This window comes from Podarcis liolepis (genome assembly GCF_965112155.1).
Source record: "Podarcis liolepis genome assembly, chromosome: 4".
NCBI classification, from domain to species: Eukaryota; Metazoa; Chordata; class Lepidosauria; order Squamata; family Lacertidae; genus Podarcis; species Podarcis liolepis.
Window position 1 is genome coordinate 60,285,354 of NC_139558.1, and position 24,067 is coordinate 60,309,420.

Sequence of the window (24,067 nt, forward strand, 5' to 3'; positions counted from 1 at the left end):
AGACCCTGAGGTAGCTCCCATCTTGGGTTCTTGCTGCCTTTACAACATCCAGGTAAGATGATAAAAGAGGAAGGGGAGGTTAGAAGTGAGAAGGAGAGATGGAGGCAGGTTCAGTCTGCACTAGACCCAAATTAGGACATGGATTATGTGCTGTTCAACATACAGAATATGCCTTACAAAGTCATTCTGGAAGTAAACAGTCCCCCAAATTACAAGCATTATGTCCACTATTACAAATCACTTTTAACTATCTCAGCTGGGTCTTTTTTCACACAGAAGTTTGTAATTTCCTGCTTTGGAATGGGCATTTCTCATGTTGGTACTGATCATCTGTATTACAAGTCAAAAACTTTTCTCTTAGGTGTCCTTTTCAAGGTGAGAATATAAAAGAAAATTCTGCACATGCATTGTCAGCATTCAGTATGTCCAGATTGCAAAAGTTATTTAATGTTAGCTCCTTACTTTAAGTGAAACCCTTATCGAAAACTCTCATTGATTGCTGAAAAGCAATGTGAACTACAAGCCAGCTGCTTTGTAGGTGCATATGCAATTATTTAATGTAATCTCTTTGCATGCAATGGAACCATTATTGATCGCTGTGAACTATGTGACCAGGTCAGCAAGCCAAGCAGCTTTGCACTTGGGAAGTACCTTCTTTCTGTTTGGGTCAATTTTCAGGATTGTTTCTTGCAGACAGTTGGTATGGTTGTAGTCTCCCATCCGTACCTAAAACCCACTCTTGTTCCTGGGTACGTTTGTTTTGGCAGCAGAGAGGTGATTTTCAATTCTCAAACAGCTATTCCCATAGCTGTTCTGAAAACCAGCATTCTGGGAGGTAGGGTGGCATTACAACACAGTGCAGGAAGACCATTGAAAACCAGAAAGACCCAATCAGCCTTGGGTCAGCCAGCTAGCCATTCATTCATTCATTCATTCATTCATTCTCTCTCTTTCTTGAGTGGGGGACAACCACATACACTACCCCAAGCTCATTCCAGATGAGTTTTTACTTCCCTTGTAGATGGAAATGAGCAACATGAGCCAATGCTTTGAGACCTCCAAATACACCTCCTTTAACATGTACATTTAAAACCTGCCTGTCCATGTTCAGGTGTACAGATTGGAGCACAGCTGCCAAACTCACAGCATAATGGGTCTTTTAACCATGATACATCCTAAGTGATTTGATGGCCATTTTAAGATCTCCAAACTCCCACTTAATCAGACGAATAACAGTGCTTTACAGCTTTGTTAATATGAAGACTGCTTTATTTCTCTTGACTTCTGTTCTCTTCTTCTTACCAGGAACACATGTGTTTTGCTTGAGGTGTGAGATGTATCTTGGAAACTGCCAGGCTTTATGATTTTAAGAATGGAGATCAGCTATTGCTTCTGTATCCCAGAATCCTAGCTGTAACCTGAACCCTGCAGCAGTGCAGCACCTAACAGACACTCAATCAATCAATCAATCAATCAATCAATCAATCAATCTGCAATCTCCATCTTGATACTGAATCCAAATGCCAACCTCCATTCCTACAGTACAAAACCTAATTTTTGCACCTTTCTTCCTTATTCCCACATCCCCTGCTTTGTACAACATTTAGTCTGATGAAGAGTTATGAAGCACCTGCTTACAATTTTCTGACATTTTGGTTGATCCAATAAAACTGTTGCCCAACCATGGGTTTTGGAAACATGGCTACCTTAAGTGTTGTCTTTTGCTTTTTTCTAATGTGGCATGAGACTTATATCAGAGTTGCCAACCTTTTTGGCCAATAGGCACACCTGGAAGTCTGAGGAAGTGCTGTGGAGATTAGTCATAAATCAGCTCCCATGAAGGTGTGGCATAATACACAATGGCTGTGGTGGATATGTGGCACAATATGGCTGCTACATCCCCCAAAAAGCAGAAAAGGAGGCAGGCCCACAAAATTGTACAGGCATGCCCTCCCCACATCATTGGAGAAAAGGCATCTACACTACCGACCCCCATGCTCCATCATAGAGAGAAGCTCTTTGCATCTCTCCTCTGTTCAAAATAAAATAATGGGTGGTTGTCTAGTCCTGGTAATGAAATGTGGGTATGTTTAAGAGGGCACATTCAATGCAGACAAGGCAGAACAGGCAATATAGATTTTTGAGGGGATTTACTGAGATCTTTTGTGGACTCCAAAGGAGGTACTGGAAAGCAGAGTGGTTCCTGCAGGTGCCATTTTAATGAACCCTTTCTAAACACATCCACAGCCCAGTCAAGTCACAAAATTATACATTGCAGCAAAACCTAACAGCTTCCCAGATGCAACTGAAAACCAGTTTTTGGTTTTTGTTTTTAATTTTTGAGATGACACAACAACTACCTTGCAGTATTAGCATGTGGTGGCTTAAAAATTCCAGTCTGCTTGTTGCTTATTTTTAAAAAAGATATTTATGTGTGCTTAGTCTGTCAAAAAATGTGGATTCTCTGGATTAATCACAGAAACAGAATGTGGATTAATCATAGTTGGAGGTAGTTTGCTTCTGAATACCGATTGCTAGAGACCACAAGAGATGAAAACACTCTTGTGCTTGGGTCTGCTTATAGGTTTCCCACAGGCATGTGGGCAGCCACGGTGAGAACCGGGTGCTGGACTCTAGTCCAAGAGGGTCTTCTTGGTTCTTACAGTAGGAATAGTGATGCACGTTTCAATGTATAATTCAACATTCAAATACACATATACATTCAGTTGATGCCACAGTCCCTGATCCATAAAGTCATGTGATGTGTGCATAAGCTATGGATCATGTACCCATATCCCACTGACTGATTCTAGTACTATCGATTTTAGTGTGGTATTCATATAAATAAATATGCTTATTTAGCTTGATGACCTGAAGTGATATGAGGGGCTGAATTCACACCCTACATTTTCTATGGGTTCTTCAGCTTGTCAAATAGCTTTCCTTACATGGCTGGTGGAGATAAGCTCATGAGGGACTTAATTACTGCCAGCATGGTATTTTTTCTAATTACACATCATTAATCAAAATTATGTGATTTGGGTCACTGAAATCAGGTTAACCATATGGCAAGCACAGCGAAGGCTTAGTAATGTACAGGTTTGCTAAGGTTTAGGAATCTGTTAGAGCACAGATTTGGAATTCCATTGAAGAAAGTAATGAACTGCATTTGAGAGGACGGAAAGTAATCTCGGATAATCAGAGAAAATAGAGTCTGCTTGACAGTATGTTGAAAAGGTTCAAGAGGTGAAGCAGAAGTCATGCATAAATACGAAGAGGCAAGGCTTTATTATTTGCAGGGGGTCTGGAAATCTCCAAGTCTGTGATTATGCCACAAAGTATGAAATATTGTATTTAATACTGAACCCCAAGAATCCCAGCATTCTATGACACAAATAAAAAAGAAGCTTTCCTTTCATAGAAAAAGGCAAATCATAACTCAGAGCATGACAAATACATTTAAATGCTCTGAAATTATAATGAAAAGAAGGGGGCACTAAATACTTCATAAATACTTGACAAAGTCGCAAACTCTGCTCTCCATATATTAATTACCCTGGCAGGTTTTCCTGACTTACTGGAAGGTGACACCAATAATCTTGATGAAAATTAAGTAAGGTGGTTGGTGAAACATGGAACACTTTCTTTAGTACCAATTATTTCTTTCTTTAGAAATACACAAAGACATACACAGAAAATTGCTCTTTGATTGCCCTTAATGAAACATGGATGTCTATAGTATATGAAAATACATTCGGCTTATATTCACAGCAATTATTGCCGTAATGTACTAAGTATTTTGCTTTTTCATATACACAGAAACAAAACAAAGAACACTTCAGAGCCAGCATGGCTTTGGAATGATTTCCCTGTATTAAAGCAGATTAGCCTACTGCACACCACTTTCCCGAAGCCTTAAATCCCAGCTCTCATCCCCCACCCTCTACAAACAACATGAATAACTTAAAATTCATTTCATTTATTTACTTCTAGTGCTGATACAAAGATCATGACAAACACAACAAGGAAGAAGATAACTAAAGCATCGGAAGGGGCAGATTTACTGGGAGAGGGTTGTGGCTTTGATGGGTTTTGGCAGTACAAAGGAAATTAATGTTGGGGAGATGCTTTAGACAGACACTGCAATAAAGCCAGCATTTGTGGACTTTGATTACAAACAGAAATCATCTACTTGCAAGGTCTTTTCCAGTCATTTCAGCAATGGGCAGTGCACCAGGGATAGTCAATGTGGTGCCTCCACCAGCCAAGTCAGCATAGCCAGTTGTGATGGGAAATGGGAGTTGTAGTCCAACAACATCAAGAGGGTGCCATGTTGGCGACCCCTGCTCTACATTGAACTGCATGGCAAGGCTGATGCAGGGTGCCCATAGGATAGCATTGGCCTTCAGCTGGGGCTGCCTTTTACAGAGGCCCCTGCTGCACCCACCCAAAGTAGGGTGTTTAGGAAGTTACCACTCATGGTGTTCCCACCTTGATACCTAGTACAAGACCCCACAATGGGGAATTATAGAGAAAAGGAAAACAGACCAAGTGGATCCAAAAGTGGCCCATTTCCCAGGTTGATCAAGCCTAGAGTTTGCACAGCAAAATAGAAAAACAAAATACCACTTTCTACCCTGATTTATTGTATTTTATTTTTGATCTGGTGATGGACCTGCCACTTGATTCTGCCCTGCTGCTCCCGGCTGAGGTTTGGAACTCTTCTAATTGGTATGCCCTAAGACTCTTCCTGTATCCGGTGCTGGATCCAGGTTTGGGGAGGTCCTTGGCCAACATGCCCTCAGTGGACCTGCTGCCTGAGTTGGCCATGTGTTTTTCACCACAGCCAATTCACTTGCCCTCTCCCTTTGGGCTAATCCACACAGCCACCCAAAAAGGAAGGTGAGTGGAAGTTGCAGTTACTTCCTCCTCCTACCATTGCCCAGCTGCTTACAGGAGGCTGACGAACAGGCACAGCAGAAATAGCAGAGTCAGGGGGTTCCAGAAATTGGCAGTGCCCCCTGCTTTGTGATGTGCACCTCAGTATGTGCCCAAGGATCCTGACTCTCGCTCTGCCTGTATCAAGCATCCTTTCACTCTTAATGCTGCTTTGAGAAGCCTCCTGGTTAACAGAAGTATTTGTCCTGCAAGGGTTCATTCACCAATCCCATTGCCCTTATTGGATTTTATGACTTTGTTCCTGTGAGCCCCATCAAATCTGTATTGATTTTAGGTGGCCTTCTTTTTATATATCCATCTCTCATTCATTTTAGCTAGTTGCTATCTTAAACAGATTGTTGGTGGGAACAATCTGTTCTCATCTCTAAAGTAACTTGTGTTTCTCAAGGAGATCGCCCTCTTAGTCTCCTTAACATGAGCTATAAAGGGCAAGACTGATTAACCTTCTTTCAAAACTCTAATTCGCAAAGCTCAGAATCATTTTGGTTGTCCTTTATTACATTCATCTAATCGTCTACGTCTCCTGCATTGTGTATATATGATGGACAACTCTGGTTGGTGTTTCTTTCAAAGATACATCAGGGGATTCAGCATGATCATCCCACTGATCTGAAAGAAGTAGTATGGGGGGGGGGATTTTCACATTAAAAAAAAAAATCTTGCCAATTCAAATCTAGATTTAAACTTGTTTTCTGCTATTACAGTGGATCTGGCAATGACTTTTATTCCCCTGAGCAGAACAAAACAATTATTTAAGAATAGCGTTCCTTAATACATATTCTGCTAGGCTCATTTAGTTAACTTGCAGAATGGCAAAAATAATAATAAAGAATCACGACAGTGAGTTTAAACAGTTGCAAAGAAGTGTTTTTAAGAAGGCCCAAAGCATACATTATGAAGCTTGAAAATAAAGCATACTTAATATCAAACAAGATGTATTTTTGGAGAACAATGAACTGGATCCTCCAGGATTTTATCATTTAAAAACAGCTATTGGGTGTTAGGGGTTGAAATCACCTCTCAGGGGTTGTCAACCAGGTCCCTACCACCCACTAGTGGGCGTTTCAGGATTCTAGGTGGGCGGTGGGGAGTTGTATGGCACAAGCTGAATCCTCCTTCCATCGAGCACTGGTGGGCGGTAAGGAAATTTTACCATCAAGAAAGATGCATTAGTGGGCAGAAGGTATAAAAAGCTTGACTACCCCTGATTTAGTTCTTGAGAAGTATATGTATGTCCTCTTAGAAGGAAGATGGCAGCACCATGCCATCGTTTTCCACTTTGAGGGAAGGGAGATGGCCCTTGGAGTGCTGCAAGAGTCTGTAATGTGCAGCGACTATCTACAACCTTCGGTTGCCGAGGGGAAAAAACAAATAAGCAATGTAGGCAGGAATGTTGTAAATGTCTTGGTATGCTTGATATGAGAAAAGAGGAATTGGAGAAAATTGGTTTCTTTTAATGTTTTAGCACGTTTTTCATTACTGCTTCATGAAGTGTTTTTGCCTTTCTTTGGCAGCACTGCTAGAAAAAAGCAAATATAGATATGATTTCATTAATGACTTGGTAACCAAGACACAAACAAATACTGTAGAAGTGTTATACAGTGGTACCTCTGGTTGCGAACGGGATCTGTTCTAGAGGCCCGTTCACAACATGAGCAGAACGCAACCTGCAGCAGCGCGTCTGCGCATGCACGGGTTGCAATTCACCGCTTCTGCGCATGCATGTGACATCATTTTGCACGTCTGCGCATGCGCGAGCAGCAAAACCCAGAAGTAACCCTTTCCGGTACTTCTGGGTCACTGCGGGACGCAACCTGAAAAGACGTATCAGGAAGCAAACGTAACATGAGGTATGACTATATATCATTACAACACACTCACACTTTATTATATTTGTATAATTATTTATTGATGTTCTTTATTTTTCTGTTGTTGTTTAGTTGTTTAGTCGTGTCAGACTCTTCGTGACCCCATGGACCAGAGCACGCCAGGCACTCCTGTCTTCCACTGCCTCCCACAGTTTGGTCAAATTCAAGCTGGTAACTTCGGGAACACTGTCCAACCATCTCGTCCTCTGTCGTCCTCTTCTCTTTGTGCCCTCCATCTTTCCCAACATCAGGGTCTTTTCCAGGGAGTCTTCTCTTCTCATGAGGTGGCCAAAGTATTGGAGCCTCTGCTTCAGGATCTGTCCTTCCAGTGAGCACTCAGGGCTGATTTCCTTAAGAATGGATAGGTTTGATCTTCTTGCAGTCCATGGGACTCTCAAGAGTCTCCTCCATCACCATAATTCAAAAGCATCAATTCTTCGGCGATCAGCCTTCTTTATGATCCAGCTCTCACTTCCATACATCACTACTGGGAAAACCATAGCTTTAACTATACGGACCTTTGTTGGCAAGGTGATGTCTCTGCTTTCTAAGATGCTGTCTAGGTTTGTCATTGCTTTTCTCCCAAGAAATAGGCGTCTTTTAATTTCATGACTGCTGTCACCATCTGCAGTGATCATGGAGCCCAAGAAAGTAAAATCTCTGACTGCCTCTATTTCTTCCTTTTCTATTTGCCAGGAGGTGATGGGACCAGTGGCTTTGATCTTAGTTTTTTTGATGTTGAGCTTCAGACCATATTTTGCGCTCTCCTCTTTCACCCTCATTGAAAGGTTCTTTAATTCCTCCTCACTTTCTGCCATCAAGGTTATGTCATCTGCATATCTGAGCTTGTTGATATTTCTTCCGGCAATCTTAATTCCGGCTTAAAGGCCTAAATGCTAAACACCAACACTTTTAATTGTGCTCGGAAACGTACTGGGAGCCAGTGTAGGTCTTTCAAGACCAGTATTATGTGGTCTCGGCAGTCGCTCCCAGTCATCAGTCTAGCTGCTGCATTCTGGATTAGTTGTAGTTTCTGGGTCACCCCACATAGAGCGTGTTGCAGTAGTCCAAGATTATATGCCACTTAATCATCAAAATCTCTAAGTGCTTTGCAAAAAATATACATTAAAATTACTGGTAAAGTAGCTGTTAGAAACAAGCTAGCTTGATTTTTTTTCCATAGCAGTTTTAAAATATTCATTATAAAATAAAACTACATATAAATATACATGGCAAATTTACACGTCTGGACAGGCCTGTTTCAACAAAAAGGTGCAGCAGGTAATGAAAGCAATACAGCTAATAATAACAATCTCCTCCAGGAGGTTGGTTATACATATGTGCATTGATTTAAATTTTAAGTTTTAAAGAGAATTCCTTTTGCCCTTTTCAAAGATAATGTGGGTGTCAGTGTACTGTGTGAAAATAATCATGAGTAAGAGACCTTTATGCACATCACACATTATCATCCATGCTTCTCTTGCAACACAGGAACTGTGCAGTCATTTTCTGTGATGTATTAAGCAAAATGCCCATCTACAGAGCCACAGGTACAATGCGTGATAATCCCTCCCTGTCCCCCTCCTGCATTTTCTGATTTAGTCTGGCTAGGTGAATGGGCTGCATACCTTTGAATGCAATAATCCTCTGATTCACACGTTGAGTTAAATTCTTACCAGTCTGTAGCACATGCTTCTCTCATCCATTAGCATCAGACGACATACTGCATTCACCTACCGAGTGAGCAAGAGTAATAAATGTCTACTATTTATTTAGTCTACAATAAATTTAGTCTTAATAGATATATATATTGATCATGTATTTACTTTACAGAGTTTCACTGCATATTTAAAAACTGACATCCTGGAGCACTCCACTGGTACTATGTTCATCAGGTTCTCTCCTTTAATAGGTCAAATCATCATTATATATCACTGAGATGCCGGGTTTTAATTCATTTAACATTTTAATCTTTCATCAGTTTTTCATTTAAGAGGATTTCACTGCATATACTGGATTTGTATAAATCTGTGTGTGGTAAATTTATTCTTTTAACAGTTTTATTCTTTCATCAGAAATTCATTTAAATAGATTCCACTATATATCATATCTACTTCCAGTGAGGCTTTAGGTCAGGCTGTAATTGATGCAAAAGCAATGAGGTATTAAAAGAGATGGGAAATATCTGAAATTGGAAAGAGTTCAAAATGTGTGCCATTGTGAGGGCATGACATTCCTCAGATACGCAAGGGGAGGGGAACTAATGAACCATTTTGTTCCAAAGCTTTGAACAGTAGATCATTTTCTGTTCTTACGGGAAAGTCAAAATCTACACATTCCCTTCCCTTTAAGTCAAAAATTAAAGGAGTAATCAATGTGATATTTCACCTCCGTCTAAAAAATAGCATTTCCCATGTTCTAGAACCATTCAACAAAAGCCTTCTGACTTTTAAGCCTTTAAGACTTTTAAGCCTACTGAAAACTTTGTTCTGCCAGGCTTGTGAGGGCAATGAAGAATATGTTTCTCCATAATAGTTTGTTGCTGGGCTCTGATTTTAAGTGGCCATGGGTTTTTTTAATGAAAATGTGTTGTTGTAAACGGCTTTGATATTTTTTATGATATAGGAGGATAATTACAATTTCCTTATTACAACAGCTTCACTCGCTACTTCTCTGCTTCCAAGCACAATTCAAAGTGCTGCTTCTAACCTATAAAGCCCTATATGGCTTAGGTCCAAGCTCTCTGAAAGACCATATTCCCTCATAGATCATTGGGGAAGGCCCTTCTCTCAGTTCCAGCACCCTCACAGGTATGCTTGGTAGAGACACAGGAGAGGGCCTTCTTGGTGGCTGCTCCCAAATTTTGGAACTCCCGCCCTAGAGAAGTTTGAGTGGCTCCCTCCTTGTTGTCCTGCCAGCAGGTGGTTATTCTACTGATTGCATTTAATGAAAGGACTGTTGCTATGGTAATTATCTGTATGGTTTAAATAGAGGAGAGAGTTTCTCTTCTTTTAATTTTTAATTGTTTCTTAATACTCCCCCCACCCTGGGCTATATTTTTAGCTGTTCTTATGTTGTCTGTAAGCCACCTTGGGTCCCTGTCTGGAAAAAGCCAGTAAGTAAGTAAACAAACAAACAAACAAACAAACAAACAAACAATCTGTAGTGTTCAGTGTAACATTTGTACATTTCTTTATATAATATTTTGTGTTTTAGCTAACAGTATTTAACTCCAATTAACCTTTAACTATTAGTTAACTGCCTTTACCATCCCTACAAAAATAATTAAGGCTTTTGATCCATAACAGCTATATAGAGTTGTTCAAATTCGTATTTTATGATTCCGGTAGATATTAAAAAGCAAGTGTTGTTGGTTTTTAATGCATAAGAGAAGAGACTGCTGTAGAAGAGCATACCTTACCACGGATCCAAATCAAGGACTCAAGAAGCACAAGTTACAGTCCCAAGAAGCTGTTCTTTCCTAGCCATATAAACTGCAATGGAAAATGTGAAAGGAAGTGGTTTCATAGGTGAGTAAACCCAAGTCATATTTTTTCATCCTACTCAACTGTGATAGAGAGAAAAGGAAGCAGAAAATTTAAAACTGCTGATCAAAGGTTTATGTGGGGTGATGCAAACACTGGTGAATGATGGAACGGAAATGCCAGAGGAGTATAGGAGGGTGAAAAATATAGCGTGTTTTACAAGATCTCAGTGAAACAATGAACTAATTTATTTGAGAAAAGCCCAGCTATGAATATCACTGATAAATTGCATTTATGTCATGTGCTCAACAGCCTTTTCAATGAATAACGTTGAATGTTAACCATACCTGCAAAATTCAAACAGATTTTAAAACAATAAGTGTTATATTTTGCTTTCCAAACACCACACAGTGGAAAGAAAGGGAGTTGAACTACAAACCATTCCCCAAACAACAACAAAGCGTGTTCTCCTTCATGGAGAGCACATGTTGCGGTGGGGTCTTACAAGACATCCCACTGTTGCTGGACGGGTAAAGGTAGTTGGCCACCATTGCGATTGGGTTCCTCTTGTTGTTGGGGAGAATTTGATGTTGCCATTTTTTGATTGACAGCCAAGAAGTTTTATATTCCCTGCACGCAGCGTTGAGCTTCCTCTTTTCGCTGTGTGCATCAGATTACCCGCCCACCCTCCCTATATTTAGGGTTGTTCGCTTTGACCTTGCTATGCCTGTCATGGGGTTGTCTGCTTTGGGGTCAGGGGCCTGGTAGGAATTTTGTCCATTTGGCTGATTGGCTGGTGCCACTTGGTTTTTGCCTGCTGCGTAGCAAATCATCACAACTTGTATTGTTGCAGTTCGGCATTGGTTTTATGAATTGGTTGGTGGAGGGACATGGATTGGCAGTGCCTGCCCCTCCAATGCTGCTGCTGCAAGGGTATTCCGTTAAAGGAATCCAGGGGCTTGCCATGCTTTTGTCTGAACCTCTGTCAAGGGGCTAGGGCCACGCAAGAGCCCCTGGGAGCATTTGGGGAGAGGTGAGGGCATGGTTCCCAGCTCCATCTTTCTCCCCAAAATGTTTTCCCTTTCTGACTTTCGCGGGCATACGAATGTAAGTCTGTCCCCGGGCGGGGACCAATGCATTTTTTGTATTTTAATAAAGTTGTGGCCAAAATTATGCCAAAACCCTTAAACAAAAATTCTGTGTGAATTGTGTTTTATTGGGGTGGCTTAGGGACCTTGACACACAACCACAATCTAAAGAATATGGAGACATTGTGAATGTGTGAAGAATGGAGAAGAAACATCCATTTTAAGAAACCATTTGGATTCCTTTTCTTACAAACCATGTGCTCTACCACTGATCCTTATAGTTGAATGAGCAGAAAATACTGGCAGACTCAAAATGGGTAATCCCATAAGTCTGCATTGCAGCCTGGTGCCTCTGCATTATGTCATGATCCCATGTGGCCCTCCAATCTTAGGTTTTCCAGCCAGTGAAGTGGCTTGCTTCATTAGCCAGGTTTTCGATTCAGGCCTACCCATGAATTGGCCCATGTTGGGCAGGCCTGAATGACAGGCACCTCCCTGGGGATAGGCCCAACAGAGGCCAAGACTTCCCTTGGGTTCACTCCTAGGCAGTGCTTTCCCCCCTAAAAATATGTTTATGAGTACTCTCATTTTGGCTCAAGAAAATCACAATTTTATCGTTCAAATCAGGAAAAATAAATACAATAAATGGACAAAAGTACAAAATTCACAAAATATTTAGGGGTATGCGTACCCCTGTGTAGGCCACCCAAAAAAGCACTGCTCCTAGGGAATAAATACCAGCCTGCCCTTGACCCTGGGTTGCAATTCTTCACCGGGTTTCCCTGTCTCCTTCTCTCCCTCCCTATGTGCTCTGCCAATTCATTGTGGCATGAACTTGCTATGGTCATTGTTGGCCACCATATTCAGGGCCTGGCAGGAATTTCTCCCACCAGGCAAAATGGTTCATGCCTTGTGGTTTTCATCTACCTCATAGTAATCATCACAGTTTTGGTGCTATAGGCATTGGGTAAGCCTTAGTCTTGGCTGGAGGGGAGGTTCTAGCCTCTGCCTGCGCTTCCAAGAACTGGCTATTCCGTTAAAGGGATCCAGGAGGAATTGCTTCTGTCCATATGCCCAGGTGGGGGCGGGGACCACAGCACTCCTCAAAACAGTAATCTTGCAACAGGTGACCCAATATTATGTAGGTCCCAGGACCCCTCTCACTGTTTGTTGACCTGATAACTTAATTCAGGCAGGTGGGCCTGAAATCAATGGTAATACCCAATGCCTATGCCACACCTAGGATATATGTAATTCAATAAAGTGGTGGCCTTATTTCATCCCAATGCACTGTTTCTTATCCAGTAATTGTTGGATGTGATGACGGGTGCTGTAGGGCCTCAGCACGTAACTATCTGCCTAGAAAATAGAGAACAAAGCACAGTCTTAGCAGCTATTGGAACTCACTAATAGCATGCAGCTGAAGAATTGGCTGGTTAGTTCAAATCAATAATTAAATCTCCCTCTCAAACACATACACTTTGTTTTAGCTTTTATTGACCTCTTTGATTTGATTTGCTGCAGTGAGAGTAGAATCTGCAAAAGCAAGAATTCACTTCTATGCAGCTCTTTCAGATGCTGCAGCCATGTCCTGTCCTAAAATCCCCAACAATGCAATCCTATACATGTCTAGTGAGAAGTAAGTTCTATTTCGTTCAACAGGATTTAACATCAGGGATTGCAGCTTATTATTCCCAAACTCATTTGTTTAACTTTTTTTGGGCCAATAGTGCACAGCCCTAGTTCCATTCCCCACCTTGATTTAATTTCCTTGGCTCCCGATTTCTTCATGTCTCAACCACCCATTCCTCAGGTTCTTGGTTTTAGGCCAATGTCTGCTTCATGTCACTTCCTTTACATATCCTGTCTCATAGAATGCAGCTTGATTTTAAGAGTTGTGCTTTTTCATGGCCCCATCCTTAATTCAGTCTTTTGTAACTTAATTCACTGTCTGCTCTACCCTTTCCCATGGTTCTCTGTGCCTCTCCAGTGGAATCCTTTGTATTGTGTACTCATGACAATTTGTACTCATTATGTTTGCAGGGCAGCAGTTGAAGAAGGAGCAAAAAGGGTTTTCTTGTGTGTGTGTGTTTCTTTGTGTCTGATTGTCTGTTTTCCCTGTGTAAAGGTCAGAGGGGGCAGGGTTTCTGTTGAGGCAGGGGATTAGCTGTGGGAGGAGCTTATCAGAGTTTGCAGGGCGCGCGCAGTTATACCCATCTTTTAGATTTAGGGGAGCTAGTCTCAAACGTTTGTTGGGAGAGACCTAGGTTTTTTTTTTGTGGGGGAAGTTATTTGTCCTGTCTTCAAGCTTTTTATGATGGAGGACCTCTGTAGCCACCCCCAACGACACGATCTCAAGATGGAAGGGGAGGGAACAGCTGCAGTCGCCTGCGATTCCTGCGCAATGTTTGCCATCTTGCCAAAGGTTGCAGGCAGCTTTACCTGCAGCAATTGCATGTTGATTGCCCTTTTAAAAGACAAAGTCCAGCAACTGGAGGAACGTGTAGCTACGCTCCAAAGAATTAGAGAGCTGGAGCTCTTCTTGGAAGCAACAGAGCACACCGTCCCCACCAAGGAGGAGACAGGGGACTCCCCTGAGAAGGAGGATAGTTCACCAGCACAGGAGCCAGATATATGGAGAAATGTGACTCAAAGAAGTAGGAGGCCCAGGGTTCGCTCTGATTGTTTAGAAATACACAATCGCTTTGAGGTCCTCTCCCCTAGCATGGAAGACGAAGAGCAGACTCCATTTGAGGATCTCTCCCTCATTACAGTCGATCAGGTATATGAAGATGAGCAGCAAAGTCAGTCCTCAGGGAATGTGCAGGCAACCTTGGAACGGACAGCTCACGGAAGAACCCCGACCAAACCCAAGAGGAGGCGTGTAGTGGTGATAGGGGATTCCCTACTGAGGGGAACAGAAGCAGTGATCTGTGGGCCTGACAAGATGTCTCGGGAAGTGTGCTGTCTCCCCGGGGCTAAGATCCAAAATGTAACTGAACGACTGCAAGGAATCATAAAACCCACTGACAAATACCCCTTCCTCTTGGTTCATGTGGGAACCAATGACACTGCAAGCAATAGCCTCCAGAAGATCAAAAGAGACTACAAGGCTCTCGGCAGGAAATTGAAGCAACTAAATGCACAAATTGTCATCTCGTCTGTACTCCCAGTTGAACGACGTGGCCCAGGGAGAGAGGGGAAAATAGTGGAAGTGAACAGCTGGCTTCGCAAATGGTGTAAACAGGAACGGTTTGGATTCTTAGATCACGGACTGCAGTTTCTTGAAGATGGACTTCTGGCAAGTGATGGGCTGCACCTCACAACGGTTGGGAGAAATGTTTTTGCCAAAAATCTCAGAAACCTCATCAGGAGGGCTTTAAACTGACTAATGTGGGGGAGGGAGACAGTTCTCCTGAAGGTAGGAGTCTATCAATTAATGAAGATGATCATCCAAATGTCATAGACCAAATGGAGCAAACAGCACGTGGACCTAGTGGTGGGAGGAAAAAATCCTTAAATAAGAGACACGGGGGAATGATTAATGGACTTCAATGTCTGTACACTAATGCGCAAAGCATGGGAAATAAACAAGATGAGCTTGAGCTCTTGGTACAGCAAACTAAATATGACATAATAGGCATCACTGAAACCTGGTGGGATAAGTCCCACGATTGGAATGTAATAATGGGGGGATACAATCTATTTCAGAGAAACAGACCAGACAAGAAAGGAGGAGGAGTGGCGTTATATGTCAGAGATGTGTATACCTGTGAAGAGATCCAAGATTTAGAACCTCAAAGCCAAAGTGAGAGCATTTGGGTCAAAATTAAGGGAGAGAAGAATAACAGAGACCTCATTGTGGGAGTTTACTATAGATCCCCAAGCCAAACGGAGGACATAGATGATGCCTTCCTGGAACAGATGGCCAAGCATGCAAAAGGAAGGGAGATAGTAGTAATGGGGGACTTCAATTACCCGGATATTTGTTGGACGTCAAACTCAGCCAAGAGCATAAGGTCAAACAGATTCCTCAGTGGCCTTGCAGACAACTTCATTGTCCAGAAAGTGGGAGAAGCAACAAGAGGAACAGCCATTTTAGATCTGGTCCTAACCAATGTTGATGACCTGGTTAGTGGGGTAGATGTGGAAGGATCATTAGGCGCGAGTGATCATGCTCTTCTGAAGTTTACTATACAGCGGAAAGGAGCAGCCAAGCATACTAGGACTCAATTTCTTGACTTTAAGAAAGCCGACTTCATAAAACTTAGGGAAGTGCTGGGTGAGATCCCATGGACAGCAATACTAAAAGGAAAGGGAGTTCATGATGGCTGGGAGTTTGTTAAGAGGGAGATAGTAAAAGCACAACGTCAGGCAATACCAATGAGACGGAAACATGGAAGGTGCCTAAAGAAGCCAGGGTGGCTATCTAAAGAACTTTTAACTGAATTAAGATTAAAAAAGGATGTGTACAAAAAATGGAAAAAGTCTTGGTTGACCACAAACTTGACATGAGCCAACAGTGTGACGCGGCAGCTAAAAAAGCCAATGCAATTCTGGGCTGCATCAATAGGAGTATAGCATCTAGATCAAGGGAAGTAATAGTGCCACTGTATTCTGCTCTGGTCAGACCACACCTGGAGTACTGTGTCCAGTTCTGGGCACCACAATTCAAGAAGGACACTGACAAACTGGAACGTGTCCAGAGGAGGGCAACCAAAATGGTCAAAGGCCTGGAAACGATGCCTTATGAGGAACGGCTAAGGGAGCTGGGCATGTTTAGCCTGGAGAAGAGGAGGTTAAGGGGTGATATGATAGCCATGTTCAAATATATAAAAGGATGTCACATAGAGGAGGGAGAAAGGTTGTTTTCTGCTGCTCCAGAGAAGCGGACACAGAGCAATGGATCCAAACTACAAGAAAGAAGATTCCACCTAAACATTAGGAAGAACTTCCTGACAGTAAGAGCTGTTCGACAGTGGAATTTGCTGCCAAGGAGTGTGGTGGAGTCTCCTACTTTGGAGGTCTTTAAGCAGAGGTTTGACAACCATATGTCAGGAGTGCTCTGATGGTGTTTCCTGCTTGGCAGGGGGTTGGACTCGATGGCCCTTGTGGTCTCTTCCAACTCTATGATTCTATGATTCTGTTATCAGAGCAGTTACATGCAACCCTGCTTCTAATAATATTAGTAATAACATATTTTCACATCTAACCTCACATACAGCAAGTAATGCATGCAAATAATAAGACTTCCAATAAACCCACATCCACAAACATGTACGCACATAAGTCAAGATAGACTAAAAATAGCAACCATCCATTTTGTTTCGTAGACATAATGTGAAAGCCAAGTGCAGTAGACACATTTGAAAATACGTTTATCGGTTTTTCGTTTGATGTTTCTCTATAAAAAACCTTCGTTCCAGTGAATATTCAAACAAATAGTACTGTACTGTATTTTCCCGTGTATGATGAGCTTTTTTGACCCAAAAATGAGGTTCAAAATTTAGGTTCGTCTTATACATAGGTAGTGCTGAGAGGGGATGTTCAAATGGTTTTTTGGCATGAACCAAGATTGTAAGAGGCGATTGGCCACTTGATTGTTTAGGGGGGGATGCTGAAAATAGCTCACCCGCCAGAATGCAGTACACAACTGCTCGCGTCGCTTACAATCACCGCTTACAATCTCAGGCTCGCACTTTGTTCGACTTTCGGCATCTCCCCACAAATAACCCTCCTCAAAAGCTCAACCCCCCATTTTCTAAATTTTGAGCCCCCCAAAATAGGGGGTGTCTTATAGACGGGGGCGTCTTATAGATGGAAAAAATACAGGACTTTACTGAAACCAGGTTGTAAGCTGGTTTGCCATCCTCTTTGGCTGCATGAGAGTAGCTGTTTTATGGCTGGAAGTATTTGTGGTTATAAAGGAGCAGCATGAGAAGAAGCAGACATAAGTGGTGGTGGTGGCTTCCACACCAGTAAGAGGCAAAAGAGCTCTAGCTGGTCTTGTATTATACAGTGGTACCTCTGGTTACGTACTTAATTCATTCTGGAGGTCCGTTTTAACCTAAAACTGTTCTTAACCTGAAGCACCACTTTAGCTAATGGGGCCTCCCGCTGCCGCCGCTCCACCGCCACATGATTTCTGTTCTCATCCTGAAGCAAAGTTCTTAACCCGAGGTACTATTTCTGGGTTAGTGGAGTCTGTAACCTGAAGGGTATGTAACCCGAGGTACAACTGTACAGCCAAGAAAGCCAGTCTGCTATGAATTCAAATTTCTCAAGCTATAAAGCAATGCTAGGTGATCCAGACTTATGTTCTGGTTTTAAGGCAGTAACTAATAAAAGTACAGTTGGTGTTTGAGATAGAAGATTGTCCCACCTCTGGCCTGAAACAATCTGCAGAGGTACTTCGGAGAAGCATTAAAAGTGCCCTTGGAAATTTATTTTGGACAATCTCCAGTTCTCCGACCTCATTGTAACCCAATAATTCTGTACTATAAAGTATTTGTCCTTTGTACTTGAGCTGTAATAATGAGGAGTGCAAGTGAGATCAAGTTTCCACTACTTGATTTCGTACAACCCCAAATTGCCTGCATCGTGTACACAGCTTTTCATCTAACATAGTTGGGAAAATACATTGCAAGTCTAGACCCTGCTGCGCACTGTCTCAGTTAAGCCCTGACTGAATCACCCATTCACAGCTACAGTAGCTCCCTTAACATGAAATAATTATAATTAATTATTATAATTTATATACTGTATACACAAGCAGGGCCCTGCAGCAAAATATTGCGCTGTATCACTGGTGTCCTGTGGTGGATGGGGCTGAAAAATGAAAAGATAATGACAGCTAAGACAAGAGTCCCTGCTATAATTTGGCTCTTACTTCATGTGCATTTAAAAAGTTTATTGGTCTTTTTGATAGTAAACAAACATAAGTAAATGTAAAGCATTCTCTCTCCCTCCTTTAAACATTGCCAACTAATTATTTGCACACTGATTATGCACCTTTGTGGACCTAGACATTCAAAGTTAGCTATATACTTAAGTCCTTAACCATGTGTCCTACCTTTTACCTACCCATGGGTTTGAATGAGCTTCAGCATGACTAGCTTTAGATGGATCAGAGTCATTCTGTAATCTGTCAAACCCTTTAATGTATCTGAATATAAGCATATATTCCTTTCTGATAGGGTTTAACGTTAACCAGCTGTTATCATCCATATGTTGGCCTCAGTGAGACTCTGACATGCTTCATTGCCCATGAAGTACCTTCCACTAGCTCATATTATATATATTACACTTGAGAAACAGTGTTTTGCAAGACAGGCATTTCCAATAATAAAGTGTGTTTTTTCCAGAAAGGGTATTAATTTTGCTGACATGTTCTGGATTTGGGGATTCTAGACAGACAAAATTAGCCATATGTAGGGCCTACTAAAACCAATGTGAGCAGTTTGTCATAGCTCTCATTGAATTCGACACATGTCTAGTCAGAGTTAAGTCTCATTGAGCTCACTGGAGCAAACTCCTGAGTAGGTAGGTTTCCAACCCATTGTGTGGAAATTAGGGATGTAAAGAAGCATTGTTTCCCATTCTGCTTGTATCTAGTTTATTGTTACTGTACACAAGTAACAATAAACAGGGAAACATGCTGCAGATATTCAAGTGCCAGTTTGGTATAGTAATCACCATGTTGGATTCAGACCTGTTTAAAGCCCCGTTCCATCACAGTGGCCACTAGGTGACACTGGACCAGTTGCTCTTTCTCTCTCAGATTAGTTTGTGAGTCAAGGAACGGAACCCGTGTGGTGGTAAATAAGAGATAACGACGAAAGAATTTAGGTTATTGGGCTGAAAATAGGCCACAACTTTTATTGGTTACAGCATGTGAGTGGTATTGGCTTAGGCATTGGATAAAACAACCTATACATGACCCCACTCACGCAGCAGGGGGGTCTTTGTTAACCTTAAAAACAGTGGAAGGAGCTTGTTGATGCAAATACAACTGGAAGCTTCCCCTGATGTCACCGGGGGTCGTGCCATGGCCCTAGCCACCAAAAGGGCATCGGACAGGATCCATGACCACCAGATTCCATTAACAGAATACCCTACAAGGGACGGGGTAGGTGGTGGCCAAACCCCACCCACAAAAGCACAACACATATTCCAATGCCTAACCGCCAATACCGGAAAAGTTGTGACGAATTGCTACGAGGTAGGCAAAAAAACCAAGAGGCTGGTGCCAATTAGCCAAATGGATAAAAACTCCTACCAGGCCCCCTGTACAACCAGGGTGACCAACCAAAGTACAACCAGGGTGACCAACCAAAGTCCATAGCAAGGTCAGAAACATGAACCTAGCCTAAAGGGCAGATGGGCGGGTGATCTGTCGTCTTCCGAGGGCTGAATGAGGTGTGGAGGCTGCCGTGGCCGCTTCAATGCAGCTAAGCCCCTCCCTCAGACCAGCCCTATTGGCTGGCCAGCCAAGGGGACGGCATGGCAGCCAGGAGATGACGCAGGGGGCCGAACACGCCCCGCTGCTGCCACGGGAACACTTCCCGCTCACAATGCCTCCCCTCTGTGAGGAAAGTGGTATAACATATCCATGTAACTCACAGATCCTTCAGATTTCATCCAATGATTTCTCAAATCAGTGTGTGGCATTGGGTTGCCTTCAATGAGCACTAGATGAAAAACCTTGATAAAACACCCTGAAACAAACACACCTAAAGAACTATATGAAATGCAAGCCAAATTCAGACTTCTCACCAAAATGAGCCTTGGCAACCCTGACATAGTCACTTCTACCTATATGACTGGCTGCAACTAATATTTTGCAGCATTGCTGGCAAAATGCTATGCACCCATCATCCAACGCACATGGGCCAGCATGGCAGGTTTTAGGCTCAGGCTGAAAATGTGATTAAAATAAACTGAAGAAAAAAGCCACAACATTAAAGTGGAGTAGATGTGCCAGCTAGGTAGAGGTGGTAAGACACTTAAGGTATAATTAAAATATTTTCTCTAGCCATATTTGTCAGCATCAGTTGCACTGAAATAGCTTACAAATAATGAATGATTATCTCTGAGTTGGCAATGCTGGTTTTCTGAAAACAAAGTGATTAGTTTGGCTTAGCACTGTATTCCAATCAATGTTTATGATGCTCTACTTTCTCGAAAGCCTCCATCTATCTCTTAAATGCAACAGTTTTATTTGCTTAGGCTTTCTTAGGCATTTTACCGTTTTGCAGTATATTAAACATATACTGCGGAGTTGAATTATCTAGGCTTTAAAAATATGAAATCGTGCCCAAAACAGTGCTATAGAACATAGTAATTCACTATGTTGGCTGTAAAGCACAGATGGGAATGTGTAGAAGGAGGATTAAGCAGCTTTCTGGATCCTAAACGTTATCAGGGATAACAGAGAAAACTGTGTCATTCATTACTGCCTGGGGAGTTGTTGAGTGTTAACAATTTATCTTGCTTATACATTAAACAAGATGGAAAGTGTGAGGGTTTTTTTTTTATTAGCAATAATAGTCTATAACTAAAATGAAAGTAAATTGTTGCTTTGCCCAGAGTTTTACTAATACAAAGCAAGCCAAACATCGCAAACTAGTTTATTCCAGCTGAAAACATAACTTGCCAGACCCTAAAGATTTTGGAATGAAGCAGGCATTTTGGGGTCAAGTTCCTTTAAAAGATAATTTATGTTTCGAAACCTTGATTTATCTAAGTGTTTATGCCAGTTTTACAGCATAAAAATAATGAACACATCATTTCCCGTCAACCTGACTTTCACTTATAATGTGTTCAGTGAAAGTTAAGGTTGTATCAGGTCACACACTGCTGAACAATTCAAAAATACTTCAAAGCACAAAAATGACCAGTTAAGGTGAAAGTCACCTTCACTGCTTGCTCTCTTCAGTTTGCCTATAGTGCTATCACTTAATACTTAATCATCTCCAGCCTGATCCACAACCCAGTCATATCACAGTACTTTGATTAAAGTTGATACAGACACTTTGAAGTGTAATGGTCAGGGAGCCCAGTTCTAAAAAGGCATGGTACTTATGGCCATGTCAGAAGTGGTTCTTATTGCATGTCTGAAACCTATTCATGGGCATCTCTATCCACCTGAGCCAGTATTTTCTTTGGTGCATTTAAACTGAATAGGTTTGGGGGTCACATCTTGATTCAATAGTGTTTTGAAAACTATTGGCACTGTCTTGGTTATTCAGGATAAAAATGTCATATTATTCCAAGGAGCTCGGCTTTGAAGGCTTATGGTAAAATAACAGCAAAGGGAGTGGGCCATCCTTTGATGTAAAAGTATTTGGTCTCAAGTGCCTTAGTGTCTACAGCTTTTTAAGATCTTGGTAAACTTGTCCCACTTCTCCCACTTCTTCCTCCAGAGCTGCTTTTTTTATTTCTCCTTGAGTTTAGGTTGAAGCATTGAGGTACAAGATGCTCTGGAAATGAACTGAGCACATTTTTAATTCATGAATGGGCTTAACCACAGTTAACTACGTGTTGGACTGTGGCCAAAAAATGCATTTTCTTTGACTTATGGAGTGGACCTTTGTTACACAAAGCCTAACAATGCACTGATTTCATAATGCTCCCCTTTATTTGCTATAGTTACTGTAGCACAGTAGTTCTCAACTGTTTCACTATACAACCTACCAATGAACCTTTGACTCTGAGGTAATTCACACAACCATTTTGTTAAAAGTTATTTTCTCCCAATACATGCCAAGAAGTGCAGCAGTTGAAAAGCCAAAGTCAATATTATGAATTATTAGGCACTAGATAGAAGATAAAATGACAAGTGCCATGTTTTTAATACTAAAATATATAATAATATCCATGATGTGACCACGTTTGAAATTTTGTGTATAGTTCTAGTTGCTCCATGTCAAAAGCAGACATTTGTAGAAGCAGAACTATTGTAGAATGGGAAAAGAGAAATCAAAATCAAGTGGGCTGAGAATCAATCTTACGATAAAAGGTTAAGTAGACTGGGGCTTTTTTAGTTTTTTTAAAAGTTGATTGAAGAGAACATGAGCAAAGGCACACAAATCTTAATGGTGTGGTGTACGTGGAAAGAGATAATTTCTCCTCTCCCATAATCCACAACTCAGGGTCACCCAATAAAGAAAGTTGTCTGTTGGGTCATAACAGACAAAAAAGAAGTACTTATTCACACAATACACAATTAACTTGTGGAATCACTATCCAATGTCATGATGATCTTTAAAAAATATTAGATAAAAGAATGGCTGAAATCCTAGACAGCCATAGCTGAGAGGGAAGTAGAACACTTGTAGGTGGAAGTGTTTTGAAAGTTTGTACTGCAGTTGATCACCTGGCTGAACAGACAAGCTAGGTTTAAATGAAAACATGACCTGTCTATTCTGCAAGGTGATTGATTGGTATTAAACAATGAAGGAATACAGAGAGTAGAGCCTCATCAAGCACAAACTCTGTATGCAAAATGAAGGTATATTGTACACTAAATATCTCAATGCACTGTGTACTATAGCACAAAAGAATACAAACTCAAAGATTATATGTACAGTCTCAAATCACTATTGGAGGTGATTGATTGGTAGCGGCAGGGCGGAGGGGGACCCATCACCAACAGCTTTCAGAATGTTCATGTGTACCATTGCTGTCTAGGATTGTGGCCATGGAGCCTAGGTCTATTAATAATTTTCCGCCAGAATAGTTAACTAAAACACTATCAGGAGAAAGTATATCACTAAGCACCAAAAACTGAGGAGTGGAGGTGGCCATCACTGTCATACGCTACATATATGTCAAGTTAAATTCAGGACTGGACCAACCATGAGGTAAAGTGAGACAGCCGGCTTCACCAGGCAGCTAATTATAAGTGTCATGAAGGGTAGCAAATTGTGCTCATAAGCCCTTAGCGCTAGTAGTCATTCTAAATTCTTTACTCCCAGGGAAAATGAGAGGCAACAGAGAAAATGTTTGCCTCAGGTGCCAAAATAAATTATGTCCTCCTTAAAAGAGGGCACGTGTTGTGGTGAGACCTGGAGACTGACCTCCTGTGTTGTGGGTGGGTAAGATTGGTCAGCCACAACACCCGATTGGTAGGTCCCTCGGTGTTGAGTTCAGCCCAATGGGGCACAGTCCAAATGGGTTGAGGGACCTATTTATACCCATGCACGTGACCCAGAGCTCTTTCAGCGCATGCATTTGGAACACCCGCCCGCATCTCCGTACTATTAGGGCTTTTGCGTTTGACCTTGCTATCCCATCGTGTGTCATCTTTCGTTGGAACAGGGACACGGCAGGAATTTTCCCCACTTGGCTGATTGGCTGTGGCCATTTGGGTTTCGCCTGCCGCATAGCAAATCATCACAACTTGTAAGGTTGTGGATAGGCACTGGTTCATGTGATAGGGATGGGAGAACACTCTCACCATCCCTATGTGAAGGGTATTCCGTTAAAGGAATCCAGGGACTCAAATGGTTTGGTCAACCCCTGAGAGGGGGTTGTGCCCATGCCTGAGTCCAGGGGGACATCTGGGTGGTGAACAGAGTCTGTTCCCGGCTTTCCGCCTATGCTGGTGCCCTGGGTTAGCACTGCCTGCAAGGGAGCAGGGAGCTAGTTGAACCAGAGCCTATGC

At 42.0% G+C, this 24,067-nt stretch overlaps 1 long non-coding RNA gene across 2 annotated transcripts in view; it reads right to left on the reverse strand.

Moving 5' to 3' along the window:
- LOC310705849 overlaps window positions 1–10,321 on the reverse strand; it is a 45,150-nt gene extending 34,829 nt beyond the window's left edge. For both annotated transcript variants that reach the window (XR_014525491.1, XR_014525492.1), the window contains exons 1-2: window positions 10,249–10,321; window positions 8,456–8,560 (exon numbers count right to left, since the gene is read on the reverse strand). This is a non-coding gene — a long non-coding RNA (uncharacterized lncRNA). The remainder of the gene's footprint in view (window positions 1–8,455; window positions 8,561–10,248) is intronic.
- Between the last annotated feature and the right edge of the window lie 13,746 nt (window positions 10,322–24,067).